The following is a 21,582-nucleotide window of genomic DNA, read 5'->3' as shown; positions in this document are numbered from 1 at the left end:
CTACAGAAAATAAAACACAAGGACTTCTGGTTTCCAGTTTCTCATGTAAGGAGCTTGGATGTCTCCACTCCATTTTAACAAGTAAAACTGAACAATCTGAAGAATCAACAACTTTTCCTAGATCCTTCAGAGAAGCAAGGTTTCAGGACAGACTACTGCCCCAAAGTTGGAGACATAGTCGTTTAGAGAGAATCACAAATTATCAGAGCAGAAATGCACAAGCAGTAATATAAACAGGCTCAGATAAAGGAGGGAGAATGGTTTTATTGGATACTACTTTACATTGTTTGCATTTTTAGCATATATCATTCTAATTAATTAATCAATATTTTAATTCTAGTATAGTTAATATGTAGTGTTACATTACTTTCAGGTGTAGAATATGATTGAAAAATTCTATGCATTACTCAGTGCTAATCATGATAAGTGTACTCTTAAACCCCTTCGCCTGTTTTGCCTATCCCTCCACTCATCTCCCCTCTCGTAACCATCAGTTTGTTCTCTATAGTTAAGAAGCTGGGTTTTTTGTTTGTTTGTTTGTTTCGTTTTGTTTGTTTTTGGCTCACCTCATTTTTTTGGTTCATTTGTTTCTTAAATTCCACACATGAGTGAATTTCTCTGACTTCTTCATTTAGCCTTATATCCTGTAGATTCATCCTTGTTGTTGCAAATGGCAATATTTCATCCTTTTTTATGGCTGAATAATATTGTGTTATATCTATCATCTATCTGTCTATCTATCTATCTATCTATCTATCTATCTATCTATCTATCTATCTATCATCTATCCATCATCTCTTTATCTTTACCCATTCACATATCCAGACAACTGGCCTATTCCATAGTGTGGCTATTATAAATAATGTTACAAAAAACATGGGTGTGCATGTATCCCTTTGAATGAGTGTTTTTGTTTTTTTTTGGGGGGGGTAAATACTCAGTAGTGTGATTACTGGATAATAGCATAGTCTTATTTTTAGTTTTTGAGGAACCTCTAGAATGTTTCCCATAGTAGCTGCATCAGTTTGCATTCCCACCAATAGTACTTAAGTATTCCTTTTTCTCCACATCCTTACCAACACTTGTTTCTTGTGTTTTTTATTTTAGCCATTCTGAAAGATGTGAGGTGATATCTCATTGTGGTTTTGATTTGCATTTCCCTGACAGCTGTGATATTGAGCATCTATTCATGAGTCTTAACCATCTGTATGTCTTCTTTGGAAGAAGAATATGTCTGCTCATTTCTTCTGCTCATTTTTAATTGGATAATCTGTTTGTTTATTTTCCAGTATTGACTTGTACAAGTTCTTTATATATTTTGGATACTAACCCTTTATCAGATACATCATTCAGTAGGTTGTGTTTTAGTTTTGATGACTGTTTCCTTTGCTATGCAGAAGCTTTTTTTTTCTTAATGTATCCTCAGTAGTTTATTTTTGCTTTTGTTTCCCTTGCCTTAGGAGACCTATCTAGAAGGTCATTGCTATGGCCAATGTCAGAGAAATTACCATCTGTGCTCTTTCCTAGGATTTTTATATTTTTGGGTCTTACATTTAGGTCCTTAATCCATTTTGAGTTTATTTTTGTGCATAGTGAAGAAAGTGGTCCAGTTTCATTTTTTTGCATGTAGCTGTCTAGTTTCCCCAACACCATTTGTTAAAGAGCCTGTTTTTTTCCCATTGCATGTTCTTGCCTTTTTTGTTGAAGATTAATTGAACATATAATCATGGATTTATTTCCGGGCTCTCTATTCTATTGATCTATGTGTCTATTTTTGCATCATCTTGTATTAGTACCATACTGTTTAGATTACTACAGCTTTGTAGTATAACTTGAAATCTAGGATTGGGATATCCATTAGTTTTGTTCTTCCTTTTCAAGATACTTTGGCTATTTAGGGTCTTTTGTGGTTCCACATAAATTTTAGTATTATTTATTCCAGTTCTGTAAGAAATGCTATTGTATATTGATGGGCTTTGCATTTAAATCTATAGATTGCTTTAGTAGTATGTGTAGTATGGACATTTTAACAATATTTGTTCTTCCAATCCATGAGAATGAAATATCTTTCTGTTTGTTTGTGTCATCTTCAATTTCTTTTATCAATGTTTTATAGTTTTCAGAGTATAGGTCTTTTACCTCTTTGGTTAAGTCTATTCCTAGGTATTTTTTCATTCCTAGGTATTTTATTATTATTTTTGGGATTGTTTCCTTAATTTCACTTTCCGCTACTTCAATATTAGTGTATAGAAATACAACAGATTTCTGTATATTGATTTTTGTATCATGCAAGCTTACTGAATTCATTTATCAGGTCTTGTAGTTTTCTTGGTGGAGTCTTTAGTGTTTTCTATATATAGTATCACGTTATCTGAATAAAGTAAAAGCTTTGCTTCTTCTTTACCAGTTTGGATGCCTTTTATTTCTTTCTCTTGTCTGAATGCTGTGGCTAGGGCTTCCAGTTCTATGTTGAACGAAAGTGGTGAGAGTAGATATCCTTATCTTGTTCCTAGTCTTAGAGGAAAGCATCTCAGTTTTTCACCAATGAATATAATGTTAGCTGTGGGTTTTTCAGATATGGCCTTTATTATGCTGAGGTATATTACCTCAAGACCTACTTTGTGGAGGTTTTTTTAAAATCATGAATAGATGTTATACTTTGTCAAATGCAAATGATCATTTGGCTTTTATTTTTTCTCTTATAGATGTATCATGTTAATTGATTTGTGAATATTGAGCCACACTTGCATCTCAGGAATAAATCCCACTTGATGGTGGTGAATGATTTCTTTAATGTATTGTTGGATTCAGTTTGCTAATATTTTGCTGAGGATTTTTGCATCTATGTTCATCAGAGATATTGGCCTGTAGTTCTCTTATTCTGGAGTGTCTTTATTTGGTTTTGGTATTAAGGTCATGCTGAACTCATAGAATGAATTTGGAAGCTTTCCTTCCTCTTCTTTTTTTTTTTTTTTGAAATAGTTTGAGAAGAATAGGTGTTAATTCCTCTTTAAATGTTTTGTAAAATTCATCTGTGAAGCCATCTGCTCCTAGACTTTTGATTGTCCTGAGATTTTTGATTACTGATTCAGTTTCATTGCTGGTAATCAGTTTGTTCCAATTTTCTGTTTCTTCCTGACTTAGTTTTAGGAGTTTACATATTTGTAGGAATTTATCCATTTCTTCTAGGTTGTCTAATTTGTTGGGATATAATTTTTCATAATATTCTCTTATAATCCTTTGTATTTCTGTGGTATCAGTTATTTCTCCTCTTTCCTTTCTGATTTTGTTTGAGTCCTGTTTCCCTCTCTCTCTTCTTTCTCTTTTAAGTAAGTCCAGCTAAATGTTTGTCAATTTTGTTGATCTTTTTAAATATCCAGCTCCTTGGGGCACCTGGGTGGCTCAGTGGTTAAGCATCTGCCTTTGGCTCAGGGAGTGATCCTGGGGTTCTGGGATGGAGTCCTGCATTGGGCTCCCCAAAGGGGAGTCTGCTTCTCCCTCTGCCTATGTCTCTGCCTATTTCTGTGTGTCTCTCATGAATGAATAAATAAAATGTTAAAAAAAAAAATCCATCTCCTCATTTCATTGATCTGTTCTACTGGGTTTTGTTTTGTTTTTTTAGGTCTATTGCATTTATTCCTGCTCTAATCTTTATTATTTCCTTCTTTCTACTGGTATGGGTTTTGTTTGTTTGTTGTTGTTGTTTTCTAGCTCTTTCCAGTTTAAGATTATATTGTTTATATGAGATTTTTCTTGCCTCTTCAGGTAGGCATCTATTGCTATTAACTTCCATCTTAGAACTACTCTTGCTGCATCCCAAAAATTTTAGACCATTGTGTTTTCATTTTCATTTGTCTCCATGTATTTTTTTTACTTTCTTTTTTATTTCTTGGTGACCTATTCATTGTTTAGTAGCACATTATTTAATGTCCATGTATCTGTGTTCTTTCCAGATTTTTTCTTGTGGTTGATTTCTAGTTTTATAACATTATGGTCAGAAAAGCTGTATGGTATGAATTTATTGAGACTTGTTTAATGGCCTAATATGCCTTATATGTGATCTATTATGGAAAATGTCCCATGTGCACTCAAAAACAATGTGTATTTTGCTGTTTTAGAATGGAATGTTCTGAATATATCTGTTAGATCCATCTGGTCCAACATGTCATTCAAAGCAAAATTCCCTATTATTATTATTGTATGACTATCAATTACTTCCTTTTTAAAAAAGATTCTATTTATTTATTTAGAGTGTGCTTGAGTGGGAGAGGGGCAAAAAAAGAGGGAGAGAGAGTATCTCAAGCAGACTCTGCACTGAGCATGGAGCCCGATTTATTTATTTTTATTTTTTAAGATTTTATTTTTATTTATTTGACACATACACACACACACACACAGCACAAGCAGGTGGAGCAGCAGGCAGAGGGAGAGGGAATAGTAGGCTCCCCACTGAGCAGTGAGCCTGATGTGGGGCTCTCAATCCCAGTACCCTGAGATCATGACCTGAGCTGAAATCAACAGTTGAATGCTTAATCAACTGAGCCAACCAAGTGCTCTTTATCACTTCTTTTAAGTTGGTCATTGGCTGCTTGATGTATTTGGGTGCTCCCATGTTGGGTCTATAAATATTTACAATTGTTATATCTTCCTATCAGATTGTTCCCTTTATGATTATCTAAAGTCCTTGTCTCTTGTTACAGTCTTTGTTTTAAAGTCTATTTTTCCCCTTATAAATATTGCCACCTGGCTTTGTTTTCACTTCCATTTGCATGATAAATTTTTTTTCCAGCCTTTCAGTTTTAATAAGCAAGTGTCTTTAGGTCTGAAATGAGTCTCTTGTAAGCAGCTTATAGATAGGTCTTGCTTTTTTTTTTTTTTAAGATTTTATTTATTTATTCATGAGAGACAGAGAGAGAGAGAGAGAGAGAGAGGCAGAGACATAGGCAGAGGGAGAAGCAGGCTCCACGCAAGAAGCCCGATGTGGGACTGGATCCTGGGACTCTGAGATCATGCCCTGAGCCAAAGGCAGATGCTCAACTGTTGAGCTTTTTTTATACATCTCGTTCCCCTATGACTTCCGACTAGAGCATTTAAACTCAATGTAATTGTTGATAGATATGTTACTTTGTTTTGTATTGCTTTTTTGTTCCTACTCTTGCTCTCTTCTCTCATGGCTTGCTAGTTTTCTTTAGTGATATACTTGGATTCCTTTCTCTTTACTTTTTGCGTATCTATTACTGGTTTTTGATTTGCGGTTATCATTACACTTTTATAATAACATGTTTTGCATATAATAGTCTATATTAAGTTAATGGTCACTGAGGTTTGAATCCATACTTTACTCCGTTTCCCCCATGTTTTAAGTATATTCTGTTATACTTGACACGCATTTATCGTGAATCCCTTGGCTGAATTTTATAGGGAACCTGCTTCCTCTTGTGTACTATTATTCTATCTAATATGTTTTTAATTTCGGTTATTTTGGTCTTCATCTCTGATTCTTTTTTATCTTCTCTAATTGCTAAGGGTCTCACTAATGTTTTCCACTCTTTCTCAGGTTCAGTCAGTATCTTTATGACTATTACTTTAAATTCTCTATTAGGCATACTTATCTCCATATTATTAAGGTCTCTTGCTGTAATTTTGTCCTATTTTTTCATTTGGGACATGTTCTTCTGTCTCTTCGTTTTGTCTAACTCCCTATGTCTATGTGTTAGGAAAGTCGGCTTTGTCTCCTGTTCTTGAAAGTAGTGCTCTGCAGTGAATTGTTCCCTGTTCAACAGAACCTGGTGTTTCAGGGGAACCTCCATGTGTGTTGCATGCACCCTTCTATTGTGGCTGAGCTGCTTTTACCTGCAATCCAGTTGTCTGCAATGTTTTTTCTTTGCCTGTTGTGGGCACAGTTTTGTCCCTGTGTTGCTAGTGAGCCAATCTGGTACTACCTTGGCTTGAATTGAGTCAGACCAGGCATTTGCCAGAGATTCAGTAGCACTGGACTGCAAGGTGCTTTCCTTGTGTCATCCCCTGAGAAGCTTTCATTGGTCAGTGCAGCCTGTAGTCAGACCAGCTGTCTGCTCTGAGCCCAATACTAGGGCTACAATCAAAATAATGTGTGTAATCTTCCCCTCTCCCTGGGGCAAGAATCACTTTAGAGTGGTGCTGCTCCCTGTCAGGGCTGCTTACAGACTGCCAGGCCTATGGCATCACTTTGGATGGACTCTGGTCAAGAGCATACTGGAGGGGGTAGTATCACAGGGGAATATGTGGGTGGAGTGCACAGTTAGCAAATTAGGCACAGCACTAGTTTCTGTAAGTGTCCGTGTGCCCAGGCTGGGGGAGAGGGGAGAGAAATGGTCCCTGTCAACTCCTTTGTTCTTGGAAAAGTCTCCCAATGATTCCTGGTCATCTCCGATAGGTTCTGAGATTAGTTAACAAATCGTCCTGTATACCCCAGCTGTTTTTCAAACTGCTATTTCTGTGCTGTATCTCTCTGGGGCTGTTTGTTTGTGCTATCTCTTTAAGGGTGGGGGCTTTACATTCTTCTCGCTGTCCCAGAGCCAAGCCTACTGATTTTTAAAGTTCCAGGTGTTAAAAATCCCAGCTGATTGTAATAATTCAAGAAATTAGGGGTGCCTGGATGGTTCAGTTAGTTAAGCAATTGACTCTTTTTTTTTTTTTTTTTTTAAGATTTTATTTATTTATTCATGGCAGACAGAGAGAGAGAGAGAGAGAGAGAGAGAGAAGCAGAGGGAGAAGCAGGCTCCTTGCACGGAGCCCGGGACTTGATCCCAGGTCTCCAGGATCACACCACAGGCTGAAGGCACGCTAAACTGTTGGGCCACCGGGGCTGCCCAAGCAATTGACTCTTGATTTTGGCTCAGGTCACCATCTCAGGGTCCTGGGATCAAATCCCACATCAGGCTTCAGAGAGGAAGGGACTCTGTTTGAGGATTCTCTCTTTGTCCCTCTGCCCCTGCCCCCACTCGTCCTCTCTCTCACTCTTTCTCTCAAATAAATAAATAAATCTTTAAAAAATGAATTCAAGAAATTAAAACCCTCTTCCTTTCAAAGCTAAATGTTATAGGGATATGTCCTCCCTGTTGAGGTTCCCTGTGCCTGGGGGGCCTGATGCGAGGGTGTTTTTCTCTCCGGTTCTGTGCCCACAGTGTCCCTCCCTTCCATGGACAGCACTGCTGGTCTTTTTAGCTTCCAAATGTCTCTGTCTTCATGCGGCTTCTATATTTAGCCATGGAGTCTATTCTGTCAGTCTTCATTTCTCTTTCTGGGTTATTTTATGTTATCTAGTTGCATCCCTAAACTCTTAGGGTCCTCCTAAATGCAACTCCTCTTCCTCAGAAGTTCTGAAAGCTCTTTTAAAAAATATATTTTAAAATAGCTACCTAACATGATTTTTTTTTTTTTTTTTTTTTTTTACGCTGAATACAATATACTTTATTGATGGTACAGGACAAGGTAGGTCTCCTCAAACTCCTCCCCTTCTTCAAGGAGTCTGGGATGGAAACTGTGGAGGTCAGGAAATTCTCAGTGTGTTGGGAGATGAGTTGGGGCAAGGATTTTACAGCAACTGAGGGCCTCTCTCTTCCTCTTGCTCTTCCTGGGGCTGATGGTCCAGGGGGCTCTTACTCTTTGGAGGCCATGTGGACCCTTAAGGTCCACCACATAGATGCTGTAGCCAAATTCATTGTGATACCAGGAAATAAGTTTGACAGTGTGGCCACTGAGAGCAATGCCAGTCTCAGCATCTAAGATGGAAGAGTGAGTGTCACTGGTAAAGTCATAGAAGACAACTTGGTCCTCAGTGTAGCCCAGGATGCCCTTGACAGGGTCTTCTGATGCCTGCTTCACCACCTTCTTGATGTCATGATTTTTGGCAGCTTTCTCCAGACAGCAGATCAGATCCACGACAGACTCATTAGGGGTGGGGACACGGAAGGCCATGCCAGTGAACTTCCTGTTCAGCTCAGGGATGACCTTGCCTATAGCCTTGACAGTGCTGGTAGAAGCAGGGATGATGTTCTGAACAACCATTTAGCCATCACATGACAGCTTCACAGAGGGCCATCCATGGTCTTCTAGGTGGCAGTGATGGCATGGACTCATGGTCCTGAGTCTCTTCATAATGCTGAAGTTTTTGTGGATGACCTTGGTCAGAGGGGCCAAGTGATTGGTGGTGCAGGACGCATTGCTGACGATTTTGAGGGAGTTGCCATATTTCTCATGGTTCATATCCATCACAAACATGAGGGCACCAGCAGAAGGAGCAGAGATGATGACTCACTTGGCCCCACACTTCAGCTGAGCCCCAGGCTTCTGCATGATAGTGAAGACCCAGTGGACTTCACAACATACTCAGCACCAACATCACCCCATTTGATGTTGGTGGGATCTTACTTCTGGAAGATGGAGATAGGCTTTCCATTGATGACAAGTTTCCTATTGTCAGCCTTGACTGTGCCACGGAATTTGCCATGGGTGGATTCATACTGGAAACGTAGACCATGTAGTTGAGGTCAGTAAGAGGGGTCATTGATGGTGACAATATCAACTTTGCCAGAGTTAAAACAGCCTTGGTAATTAGGTGCCCAATATGGCCCAATCCATTTACTTCAACCTTCACCATCATATCTCAGGGATGCAGCTGGCATTGCACTAGAAGATTTAGCTGTCTGTTGAATGGGGAGGAGCAAAGAGCCCTTACATGATTTTTTTTTAATTTTTATTTATTTATGATAGTCAGAGAGAGAGAGAGAGAGAGGCAGAGACACAGGCAGAGGGAGAAGCAGGCTCCATGCACCGGGAGCCCAACGTGGGATTCGATCCTGGGTCTCCAGGATCACGCCCTGGGCCAAAGGCAGGCGCCAAACTGCTGCGCCACCCAGGGATCCCTCTAACATGATTTTTAAAGTCAAATGAAATATGCAGAATCCTCCACTCCTCCACTACAGCACTGAGACAAATGTCTTTCTCCCTAGTGACCATTTGTTGAAATATTTCAAGAGTTGTTTTAAGCTACAAAACTCTAGTTTTCTCATTGTACCCATTATTGCCCTCTTGGTGTACGAAATGTCAATGTTCCTTAAAAGAACGTATTGAGGGTTGGATATAGTAATTTGGATAGGACTGTTCTTTTGTGCCAAGGACAGCAAACATCCTCCTCTGTGGATGTGGAGACCACAGATCAATTCAGCAGCCCAATTGAGGGCAATTTGTGAATCTCTTATGACTTGGCAATTCCATTTCTATTGAATTGTTCTTTACAGCCACTTTACACATGTTTTCAACTTATAAGACTCTTAATATGAATTGCTTTCATCTTCTATTTCTGTTTCAAAATAAAAAAAGAATTTTAAAAATAGAAAAAATTAAATACTTTTAGCTATTTCTTCTTATCAGTTAGCTTTACACCATCTCTCCTAAGCAAAAAAATCTTGCCTGGGAGGAAAAATAAATTAAAATAAAATAAATGGGGATGCCTGGGTGGCTCAGCAGTTGAGTGTCTGCCTTTGGCTCAGGGCGTGATCCTGGAGTCCTGGAATCAAGTCCCGCATCAGGCTCCCCATAGGGAGCCTGCTTCTCCCTGTCTATGTCTCTGCCTCTCTCTGTGTGTCTCTCATTGATAAATAAATAAAATATTAAATTAAATTAGATTAAAACATTTGATTGGCTGCTTTATCAGAGTTTAAAAAGAAAAAGCCCATCTGCCCCCACATCCAGTTGCTTCCCTCACATGAAATCCTAAGATGGTAGGTAGTTCAAGGGAATAGAGTGCTCTAATCCACAAAGTCATATAAACATCCTTGACCTCCAGTAGTGAGTTCAGTAATTTCTTCACTGGTGCTCTAATATCTCTCATCTCCTTGACTTTTTACTATGTTCCCTTCCTTTATCCCCATTACTAGCAACTTTATACAACCGATTTCTGTGCTCTGGCCCTCATACTGCAGATCAATGCTGGAAACTTATGAGAAAGTGTTGACTAATCTGTCAAATTCCTTTTCCCCTCCTAAAAACCTTTTATTAATAATTTCTGTTCTATGGCTATAATTTTATTGTTTTATACCTCTCAGATAACATTTTTTCCCCATTTGTACATTTTATTTATTTTTTAAAATGTAAATTCAATTAATTAATATGTAATGTATTATTAGCTTCAGAGGTAGAAGTCAGTGATTCATCACTCTGATATAAAACCCAGTGCTAAAAAATAAAAAAATAAATAAAAAATAAAAAAAACACCCAGTGCTCGTTACATCACATGCCCTCCTTAAAGTCCATCACCCACTTTCCTCATAGCTCACCCCCCTCTCCTCCAGCAATCTTCAGTTTGTTTCCTGTGACTAAGAGTCTTATGGTTTGTCTCTTTCTCTGATTTTGTCTTGTTTTATTTTTTCTTCTCTTCCACTATGATCCTGTGTTTTGTTTCTTAAATTCCACATACCTCTCTTATGACCTTTTACGTCAGAGTCCTGATTTCCACCCTGTTGGCTATCATGGGACATGTGTAATTTGTACTTGTTTCTGAAATTCCAATGATTTTCAAATTTTGTTCCTTCCTTAGTTTTTCCCTTTCCAACTTCCAATCTTCCAATTTATTGAATGTTGTCACTAATTAAGGAGATAACTAAATATATATATTTTTTACTCTTCCTCCTTCACACTTGCACATATATACATAGATTACAACACTCAACAGGATTTCCCACTAACAGAGGATAGTTGGAAGAAAGGCAGGCAAGGGCAAGGGGCCCCTGTCCTAAGAGGAAACTGTCCTTAAAAGGAAAAGACTCCATTTGTTATTCTACACCACCCTGAAAGGAGATCTCTAACCTTTCTCATGTAAACAACTATCTGAGGTAGATGAGCACATGGATCAAAACCTGATTGGGTGACAGGTGCATGGAGGGTTAATCAGATTAAAATAGCCCATCAACTATCTCATAAAACCCCCTAGATTTAAATGCCAAAGGACTGGGATGTCTGGGTGGTGCTGCAGTTAAGCATCTACCTTTGGCTCAGGGTGTGATCCTGGAGTCCTGGGATTTAGTCCCACATTGGGCTCCCTGCATGGAGCTTGCTTCTCCCTCTGCCTGTGTCTATGCTTCTCCCTTGCTCTCTCTCTCTCTCTCATGAATAAATAAATAAAATCTTAAAAAAAAAAGTGTTCAGTATGAGATAGTTTTTATGTTTGGTATTTTTTTTTTAATTTTATTTTTAAGTAATCTCTACACCCAACGTGGAGCTTGAACTTACAACCCTGAGATCAAGGGTTGCATGCTCTATCAACTGAGCCAGCCAGGCACCCCACGTTTGGTACTTCCTACCCAATTTTCATTCTTTCATTTATTAACAAACCTTTACTAAGTGCCTTCTATGTTCAAAGAATTTCAATAGTTATTAAGGGGAGATAAATATGTCTGAAATATAATTATTTTCCTATAAGACCCCCAAGTCAGGCATAATTAGACAAGATCACAAATAATTTCAATTTAAAAAAGTGGTAAATTACTTATCTTTTTCAAACAACCCATATCAGCTATATGATGAGCAGCACTGAATACTAGGGTGAAGTTCAATAGCGTATATTTGACATGGCCACAGTCAATAGAGTTTTTTGCTTTCTCTAATCTATACTTCTCAGCCTGGTATTGAATGTAGAGAAAATGAATTAGGGGAGTAGCAAAGGATTTTGGACTCGCATGACAGGAACAGTGCATCATGGGGTGAAGAGACTAGAAAACTAGACAACCAAGTACAGTAGGATATGTGGACCAGAAAGGGATTGGCATGTTAGAAGAGTGAATAGGGCATTCTCCAAAGAAGATATGCAAATAGCCAATAAAGTATATGAAAAATACTTAACATTACTCATTAGAGAAATGCAGATTAAATCCACTATGTGGGCAGCCCAGGTGGCTCAGTGGTTTAGTGCCACCTTCAGCCCAGGGCCTGATCCTGGAGACCCAGGATCGAGTCCCACTTCAGGCTCCCTGCATGGAGCCTGCTTCTCTCTCTGCCTGTGTCTCTGGCTCTCTCTCTCTCTCCCTCTCTCTCTCTCTGTGTCTCTCATGAATAAATAAATAAATATTAAAAAAAAATAAACCCGCTATGTGATACTACTTCATACCCATTAGGATGGTAACAAGGAAAAATAAACAACAACAGCAAAAACAAATTAGAAAATAGAAAATTTTGGTGAGGATATAGAGAAATTACAACTCTCATACATTTCTGGTGGGAATTTAAAATGGTGCAGTCTCCTTGGCTATTCATAATAGCCCAAAGGTAGAAAAAAACCCAGTGTCCATCAACAGATGAATGGATTAGAAAAATGTAGTATGTGCATAAAATGAGACATTATTCAGCCTTGGAAATCAATTAAATTTTGATATATGCCCCAACATGGATAGATCTTGATAATATTATGCTTTGAAGTCTGATAAGTCAGACACAAAAGGACAAATATTGAATGATTCCACTTATATGAGGTACTTAGTATAGGCAACTTCATAGATTCAGAAAAAAAGATGCTATCAGGGGCTGAGGGAAAGTGGGAAGAAGGAGTTATTGTTTAATGGATACAGAGTTTTGCTGAGGATGAGCAAATGTTTTCATTTTGGGTAAAGATAATAATAATAGTTATACAATATTGTGAATGTTTTAAATGCCACTGAAATGTATTCTTGTGAATCATTAAGATGATGAATATTATCTTATGTATATTTAACCACAATAAAAAAGTCTTAAAATAAAATACAAAGGAAAAAGAATATATAGGGTTAAGGAAAAATAGGCTTAAAGTAGAAGAAAAGCAAATTTCACAGGTTAAGAGAAGGGGAAAATGGAAAGAGTGAATTCAATATTCTTTTATACAGAAAAGATTCAGTATATGGTAGAGACAAAGGTCACGTGGAGAAATGAGTAGAAAGAAAATAATTGTAGAACATTTTTGGGGGGGATGAAATTTCCACTATGGGGTGTCAAAATGAATATTATAGTAAGGTTGTAGCTTGACTGCTCACAGCTAACCCCCTCCCTAAGCATTGCCCTCCGTGGAACGCCCTAGAGGCAGTCTGCAGGTAATTACTGCTCTGTACATGGGTTACAAAGGCCTTACTTTGGGACTCTGAAGGGCCACCCAGCTCCAGAACTGCAGGTAGGACTGGCTGAGGCCTCTGTCACTTCCCTCTCCCCGTTCTGTTTCTCCTTTTGTTGAGTCCTTGTTTCTTCACTCTTATAGATGTTTTTCTCTCATGTACTTTCCAACAAACTTTCTTTTTTTTTTTTTTTTTTTTTTTTTTTTATTTTTATTTATTTATGATAGTCACAGAGAGAGAGAGAGAGGCAGAGACACAGGCAGAGGGAGAAGCAGGCTCCATGCACCGGGAGCCCGATGTGGGATTCGATCCCGGGTCTCCAGGATCGCGCCCTGGGCCAAAGGCAGGCGCCAAACCGCTGCGCCACCCAGGGATCCCTCCAACAAACTTTCTATATGCAAATATATACCTTAGAATCTGTTATCTAGAGAATGTAGCCTAAAACAAATATTGGGTTACAATCCTAACCAGGTGAGAAATTCACATTCCTTTGCTGATATAATCATTTGAGAAAGGATAATTTTGTCATGACTCAATTTTGACAGCTGGAAAAACTAGGTTAGATTTTATTTTTAAGAATCACCACCATTAATTTACTTATTCATTTATTCTCTTATTCATTTACTCCTCTAATATTTGTTGACTGTCTACTATGTGCCAGACTCTGCCAGGAAAATAGTCAAATAAATGAGAAACTCTAATACTACTTATTAAATAATAGGATATCAGTACTCTTCCAGAAGAAACTATAATTAAACCTCAAAGTTTAATTCTGTCAAAGTAGTTATAGTTCTAATTTCACAGGGGATAGAATCTTCCATTAAAATGATCTGCTGTTAGAAAACTTTATATAATAAAGTTTTATTTATCCTTAATAATAAAGGATATATTATCTACACAAACCTAAGGAGAGGCAAAATCATAAGCACAAAGGACAATAATTATTAAAGTATTGTCTTGACTTACTTGTTCATTGTTGCCACCAAAGTTAAACTTGAACATCATATAATTTTATTCTGTTATCAAGAAAAAGAAGAAAATAGATTTAACAAATGATTTTATGTTTTCTCTATAATCTATACACATTAAAAATACTTGCTTACAGGGGTGCCTGGGTATCTCAGTCAGTTAAGCATCTAACTTTGGCTTAGGTCATGATCCCAAGGTTCTGAGATGAAGCCCCACATCATGCTGAGCAGGGAGCCTGCTTGTCTCTCTCCCTCTGCCCTTCCTTATGCCGGTGTACATGCCCCCCCCCCCCCCAATAAATAAATAAAATCTCAAAAAAAAAAAACTTGCTTATGACAAATCTCAAACGTACACAAAAATTGATAGGGAAACAAGTGATCTTCTCATAACCTTTAACTACCTTCCTTTGTAGCCAATCTTGTTTCATCTATACCTATATCTGCTTCTCTTCCTCTCATATTATTTTGATGCAAATCTCAGCCATTGTATAGTTACATATGTTTCAGTGTATCTCAGTAAAATGTACGGACTCTTAAACCCACATTCAGAATAAAGTTACCTGTCTGTAGAAGTAAGATATATTGAGGGGATCACTAAGGAATTGCCCAGAAGAGTTAGAAACTTTCCATATCCAATCAACATGCTCTTAATGAATGTGAGCTGTAGGCATTGAGTGCCAAGAGGTAGCAGGTTCCAGGTATGCAGGTGCTTTGTCAGCCCCTGTGAAAACTTTGGCTACTACTTGTAGTAAGATATGAAGGGTTTTAAGCAGAGCAGAGATGCAATACTAATCTCGTCATTTTAAAAGGATTACTCTGGTTGCTGCTGTGTTGCAAATGGACTATAGAGGTTCTGGAGCAAGAACAGAGAGACCAATTAGGATGAAGTTTCTCACAATTTATTGTGCATATAAATCACAGGGAATCTTGTTAAAATGTAGATTATGTTTTACTAGATCAAAGATGAGGACTGAGATTCTGCATTTCTAACAAACTCCCAAGTGATGCTCATGCCCATGGTGTAAACACACCAAACATTGTTTAACAAGAAATTAAGAGACAATTACAGACATCCGCATGTTAGATAATGTGGCTCAAAATGGGTAGAGGTGGAAAGTAGTAGGGTTGTAAGGAATGATGGAACTGTAGGTTTGGATATGAGGTATGAGAAAAGACAAATCAAAGCTCATTCCAAAGTTTTTAGCTTGAGACAACTGGAGAGGTGGGGAATCATGTAGGAGGAACATTTTGGCAGGAAATCAGAAATATGATTTTTGACATCTTAATCTTGAGATACCTGTGAAACCCACAAATGATGAAGATGAGTAGATGATTAGATACATGAGTCTGAGGTTCAGGGAAATAGTTAAGATTGCAGCTGAGATTTGTGGGTCTATATACAGCATTTAATGTCATGAGAATGCAGACCATTTAGAGAATGAATACAGTTAGAAATAAAAAGAGGTTCTAAGAAAGAGCCTTTGGACCATATTACATTTAGGGGTTAGAAAGATGAAGATAAATTAGCAAAAGAAACTAAGAAAATGCAGCCCTGATTAGGAGAACTAAGATAATGTGTGTCTTGGAAAACAGTGATGAAAATGAAATTAGCAAGACTACAGTGGGACTGACAAATACAACCTATCAGGCTCAGATCTAGGATGCCCCATAAATTTATACTTAATTTTGAGCATTTTAAATTGAAATTGACATTTCAGGTCATGAAGCTGTCTCAAGAACAGTTTAGGAAGGAGGGAGTATGTATTTACAAAGCTGACATAGGATCTAAATAGCAAATCATTTGTACTTAGATTTAGTTAATTCACTGAAACAACTAGACTTCGGTAAATAATTGGTTTGCATTTTTCTTCTTATCTGGAAGAGACTATTTACATAAAATTGTTATTTTGGCATTATGCATAACTTAAAAATAAAATGTCTTTGTCCCATCAGATAGCATGTAATCTTTTATATTGGGTATTACATGATGTTTTTGTGCTGATCACCTGGGACCTCTTTTTAATTCTACTGTGTGACCTTGGTCTCATCACCTGCCTCAGTTTCCTCACTAATAGGAAAAATTAATCCTTATCTAACCTAGGTCACAGAGTTGTCAAAACAATAATACGATAACAAGCTTATATGGAGATATCAATATTCTAGGAATAGCATATGTTTCTGGAAATAATAGTAATGAAAGAATCTCCTTTACCCACCTTCTCAGTTGAGTGATTCCTAACTACATCTTATGAAATTAGTATTTTTTCCAATATTATATGAAGGGCTCACAAGTGACTATCTTGAAGTTATTTTACCATTACTTAATCATCTTGACCCATATGAACACTAATTTCACATGGTTCAAGTTAATTTTTCAGAGTTTTTGATAGTAGGAAAGAGAAGATATTTGATATTCTAGAGTCTGCTGGGTTTTCTTTTTTCCATCATAGCAAATAAGAATATTTCTACTTAGTCCTAAATGGGAAGTCTCCGTGTTTCTTTTCCATATCCAGAAACAAACTCTCCACTTCTGTCCCTGAGTCTCTAAAATGCTCAAGAGACTCAGCACTCAAGACTCATCAGCTCAAGACTGATCATAGGAAGATGGAAAATGAAAGAAGGAAAAGGTGAGAAGAAGCAATAGCAGCATAAAGGTATTTCTCCCTCTCCTTTTCTTCCTTCCTTGCTTATCATTTCTCTTACAACTGTTTATTTAAAACAAATAAAATTAGCTTTATGTGTTCCAGACTAAAAATGGTAAGTGACAAAATGTAATTGGTGTATCAGTCAGGAAAAGCTAGGTTATGGTGCAGCAACAAATAAGTCTCCAAGTCTCAGTAACAGAAAACAACATTTTTTTCCCCACCACAATTATTTTACATGTTTAAGCTGTTCTTCAGGGGCTCTTTACTCATGGTAATCACTCTGGGATTCAGGTTATTGAAAATACCATCCTGATAAGAGCTTCCAATGTTATTAAGGCAGTGGAAAGGGACACTGAGAGTCTTACATGAATACTTAATATTTTTCACAGAGATAACAGATCACTTTTGCACACATTTCTTCAACTAAAAAAATCATTCATTTGTACCTAATTTACCATGTGCCAAGAAGGATCAGCATTGGATGGCTCATTTGTGGGCATCCTCTTGTGACTGCCACTAATATCTAATGAAGGAGTGGGGTGATAATAATTGTTCTCACTCAAAGGTTATTGTGAGGATTTATATTAACACATAAGTTTACATTAAAGTAAGCTTTATTATATGAATTAAAATTTAAAAAAATTCATACAATAAGTATTTTTATAAAACTAACAACTTACATTGAGACCATGATTGGTTAATTATTCTCTGGGAGACTTACATGTAAGTCTTACATGTAAATAAAAGATAAGGATTACATGTAAGTCCTTATCTTTTTTTTTATGTCATTCTACTTCTAGGTTTATAAAATCATTAATATATCAAGATAATTTTCATGTTTAAATAACTAGTGACTTCCTTTCATTGATGAAAATAGAGCTTGGAGGAGAAAAATCAATTTTATCACTCCTAATACACACGTACAAATTCACAATCTATTTTCCTATCAAATATTGTTTAGATGGAATGTTAAATCCTCTTGCAAGGAATTATACATGATCTTATGCATTGTAAATAAAATAACTTGTCTTTGTCAATTGTCAACCAAGCTTTCAAAAATCTATTCCATCAAGTACTTCACAATGAGTTATGTAGATAACAGAAAAGCCATCTCTGTTGTGTGTTAACATATATATGCCTCTGAAAAATTTTGGTAGGAGGCAGTTAAAGTCAGTATTAGATAGCAGGATGAAGTCAGTTCTAGTCCACAGACCTGACTAGTCTAGACTTCAGAAAGTGTCTATGAAGGTAAAATAAAAAAAACTGTGCAATGAGTTTCATCCCTGTAGACAGTATCAATCTTGATAAAGTTAAAAAAAATAAGGCAGGTTTCTCTCAGTGTATTTCTTTTGCACTGAATTATCTTGATAGTAGTTTTAACTCTCCACTATACTTCAGGAGTTCGTTCTAAAGCAAAGTTGTAGTTTGGCAAGTAACCACCAATCATTTGGATAGTAAAGTAGACAATTCAGGTCATTGCATTAAGTAGGATAGCTAGAAATCTGTAGGCCTGGCTGGAATGATGAGAGTGAAGAACTACAAAACCTTTATGCATCTGCACTTCATGGGTTAGATTGCTCTGTCTTGCAATTTTCTTCTAATGAGGTCTTTTTTTCCAGATTATGCCAACCTGAGGCACATAAGAAATAATGTGATCACAAAATATTCAAATCCTAGAAAAGCTTGTTGCTTTTCTAAACTTTATGAAATATGGAAGGAGATTCAGGCATATTATAAACATGATAATTTGTAAAAACAAATTAGAAAGTAATAATTTTAATATATATAAAGTCAAAGATGAATATAATGTAGATGTAGAAAACCAGTAAGAGTCTGAGGGCAATAGAATTTTGCTACATCAAGAAGGGAAAAACCACATTCTCCGGAAGTAAATATTATTATTAGGTATTTTTTCCCCAGAATCTAAGGAAATTTATAGTAATGTATTTTATTCCCAGAAATTAATAAAAATAAATCACACAATTCCTAGAAAATACAACTTAAAAGTTGCCATTACAGAAAGGAAATACTCTGTTAGTAATTATTACCAAGAGAAGAATTTATTTCCTTAAGTGAAAAATAAAACTGGAAAGTCAAAAACTTTTGATTTTTCTTTTTTAGAAAAGGAGTATTTCTAACAATACTTTGATGGGCTGGAAGAGCCTATGAAATTAAAATTTTAACTTTTTAACAGAAAAGATCATTCTTATTATTGTGCAAAGTTCTTAAATGATGGTAAGATTGGAAAAGAAGGTCAAATAGAGAATAAATATCATTTCACAGATACAATTTTTTATTACCAAAAAAGAATTGACTGTCTGATCTAAATTCCTTCAGAAGAATGCCCTTTGAAAGATGTACATACAGCTGCTACTGGACTGTAAGAAGCTCCCCTTTTGAATCAGAGAAAACTTTATTGTCCTCAAGATGGTGTGTTTTTTTCTTCTAATAGTCCTTTTATTTCTTCCTTGCAATTGAAGATGCTAATTATTATAAGCTAATACACTCAGATTTTTATAAAAGCAGATGTTCTGAGTTTTAAATTCAAATTATATTGTTAAGAAGCATCCTTTTACTCATTTTTCTTCTCCTTGTCCTCCCTCTGCCCTTTATTCTATTTTCAATTCCTTTATTATTCACAGATCTTTTCATAGATTTCCGTCCCTCAGAAGATTATGGTCTTCCAATGTTAAACCACTTAAATCTGTCCTGCTAATGGAAATGCTTTTTTTCAGTGGTTAAGAAGCACATTGCTTTTGACACGGCTGAGTCTAAATTTCCTCCCTCATTCTTTTATGTAGCTTTTATTTTTCTCACTGTACACGTTTTCCCCCAAATGCATTTTACGGTTTGCTTTCGTAATTGCCAATATTATAATACCTGTTATTTATATGATATTATACAGCTTTATAAAGCACTTTCATTTCTTTATTTATTACATTGTACTTCTTCTAAATGTATCTTTTAAAACTTTTTTTCTTGTGGCAAATAAGTCCTAAATGAAGTATAATATCTTTGAGGGCCATCTCTTGCCAAAATAGTTTTAACTACTTTTAGAATTATATTAATCCTGGAGTTTAAATAATTTCTGAAATATATTAATCCTGGAATTTAAAGCTATAAAGCATGAACTACTATCAAATATTTCATCCCAAAGTTACTTTAGATAAAGTATGTTTGTTTCTTTTTTTTTTTTTTTTTTTCTTTTTTCCTACAGGCTGACTATTAGGGATATTACTAGTTTCAGTTTGGAAGAACGATCCCAAGATGTTAGCTTCTTTAAAAGTTAAGTATTTCTTGGGGGATATCTCTGGCTCTACATATGAGATGGTCACACACTGGATCGATTTTAAAGTGAATGCTAACTTATGAATATAACGTTAGTATTTTTTTATTCCAGCAGGATTATCTTCTTGGTCCTGAAGAGTACTATATCTTTATTGAGGAAAAGTAAACATTAAAAAAAATTTTCTTATAAAAACAAATTATTACAGTTAATTTTCATTATGAAAACAGAACAAAATAAATTTTAGTTTGTCTATAATAGTGAACACAGCTTGTGATATTTCTTTTATTTTATGAGATTTGAGGAGAACATATTCATAGCTGAATTTGTTATACTGAAATCTCTCTTTAGACACTTGAGACACTCTGTCTACTATTAGAGTTAATGGGAGGTGGAATTAGCCATGATGATGTGTTAGCTGTTGGATAGCATTTTTATTATCATTTTTCTAAGCTCTTTTTCTTATTTCACCCTCCTAAGGATTTCTTGAATTAGGTTCTGTATAAGAAATTATGCTTAACCTTAGCAGCTTAAAACATTTATTATCTCACAAATTTCTGAGGGTCTGAAATCTGCAAGCAGCTTACCTGGTTGGTTCTGGCTCTGGGTCTCTCTCTAGAGGTTACAGTCAATACACCAGCTGGTGCTGTAGTCATCTTGAGTCTTGACAAGGTTGAAGGATCTAATTGCAAGTTCACTCACATGGCTATTGGCAGACTTCACTTCCTCACTGTCTGTTGGCCAGAGACTTTAGTTTCTGGCCATGAACCTCCTCATAGGCTGATTTAATATTAATGGCAAGTGGGAGATTCCAGATGACAGATACAAAGAGATGAAGGAGGAGATGGAGAAGGAGAAGAAGAAGAAGGCATGATTATCTAAGAAACCATAGTCTTTTTAGTAACCTAATCTCAGAAGGGATCTACCATAACTTCTGTTGTATGCTGTTGGTCACAAATCTGCCCTGATACGATGTGACAGGGGACTACATATGGGTGTGAACTCCAACTACATATGGGTGTGATGAAGATCACTGGAAGTCATTTGGGAGGCTGGCTACCACAATAGGCAATCAGGCATTATAAAGATAAATCACCATAGGCCCTGGAAAACATTTGCCTTGTTGTAGATCATACACATAATTTAGTGGCTTTGACTCTAGCAATAGATTTTCTACATGAGAAGCTTATGTTTTTCACAAGTTTTTTTTCCTAGAATCATTGGTTCCTACATGATGATAAAAAGGTACCAGTTAAAAAGACTAAAACAATTTTTTAAACATTTTATTTATTTATTCATGAGAGGTACAGAAAGAGAGAGGCAGAGACATAGGCAGAGGGAGAAGCAGGCTCCTTGCAGGGAGCCCCATGTAGGACCGGATCCTGGTACTCCAAGATCATGACCTGAGCTGAAGGCAGATGCGCCCAACCACTGAGCCACCCAGGAGTCCCACCAGTTAAAAGATTAAGTTACTGGATTCCATGAGACGTTTTTCAATTTATGACTGGCTAGTTTTTGAAGTAAACTGAGTGAGGTCTTCTGTACATGTGCCATTCCTTTCAGCCATA

The 21,582-nt window shown here is 36.6% G+C and overlaps 1 long non-coding RNA gene across 1 annotated transcript; it reads right to left on the bottom strand.

Annotated features, from left to right (window-relative positions):
- Positions 1–6,991: 6,991 nt before the first annotated feature.
- Positions 6,992–20,707, bottom strand: LOC106557558. Its single transcript, XR_005376048.1, has 3 exons — positions 20,602–20,707; positions 14,082–14,131; positions 6,992–8,504 (listed from the first exon to the last, which is right to left on the bottom strand). It is a non-coding gene; the product is annotated as an uncharacterized LOC106557558 (long non-coding RNA).
- Positions 20,708–21,582: the final 875 nt, after the last annotated feature.

Source organism: Canis lupus, chromosome 22 (genome assembly GCF_011100685.1).
Source record: "Canis lupus familiaris isolate Mischka breed German Shepherd chromosome 22, alternate assembly UU_Cfam_GSD_1.0, whole genome shotgun sequence".
In the NCBI taxonomy this organism is placed as follows: Eukaryota; Metazoa; Chordata; class Mammalia; order Carnivora; family Canidae; genus Canis; species Canis lupus.
The sequence above is the reverse complement of the archived record's forward strand: the minus strand, read 5'-3'. Positions and strand labels throughout refer to the sequence as shown.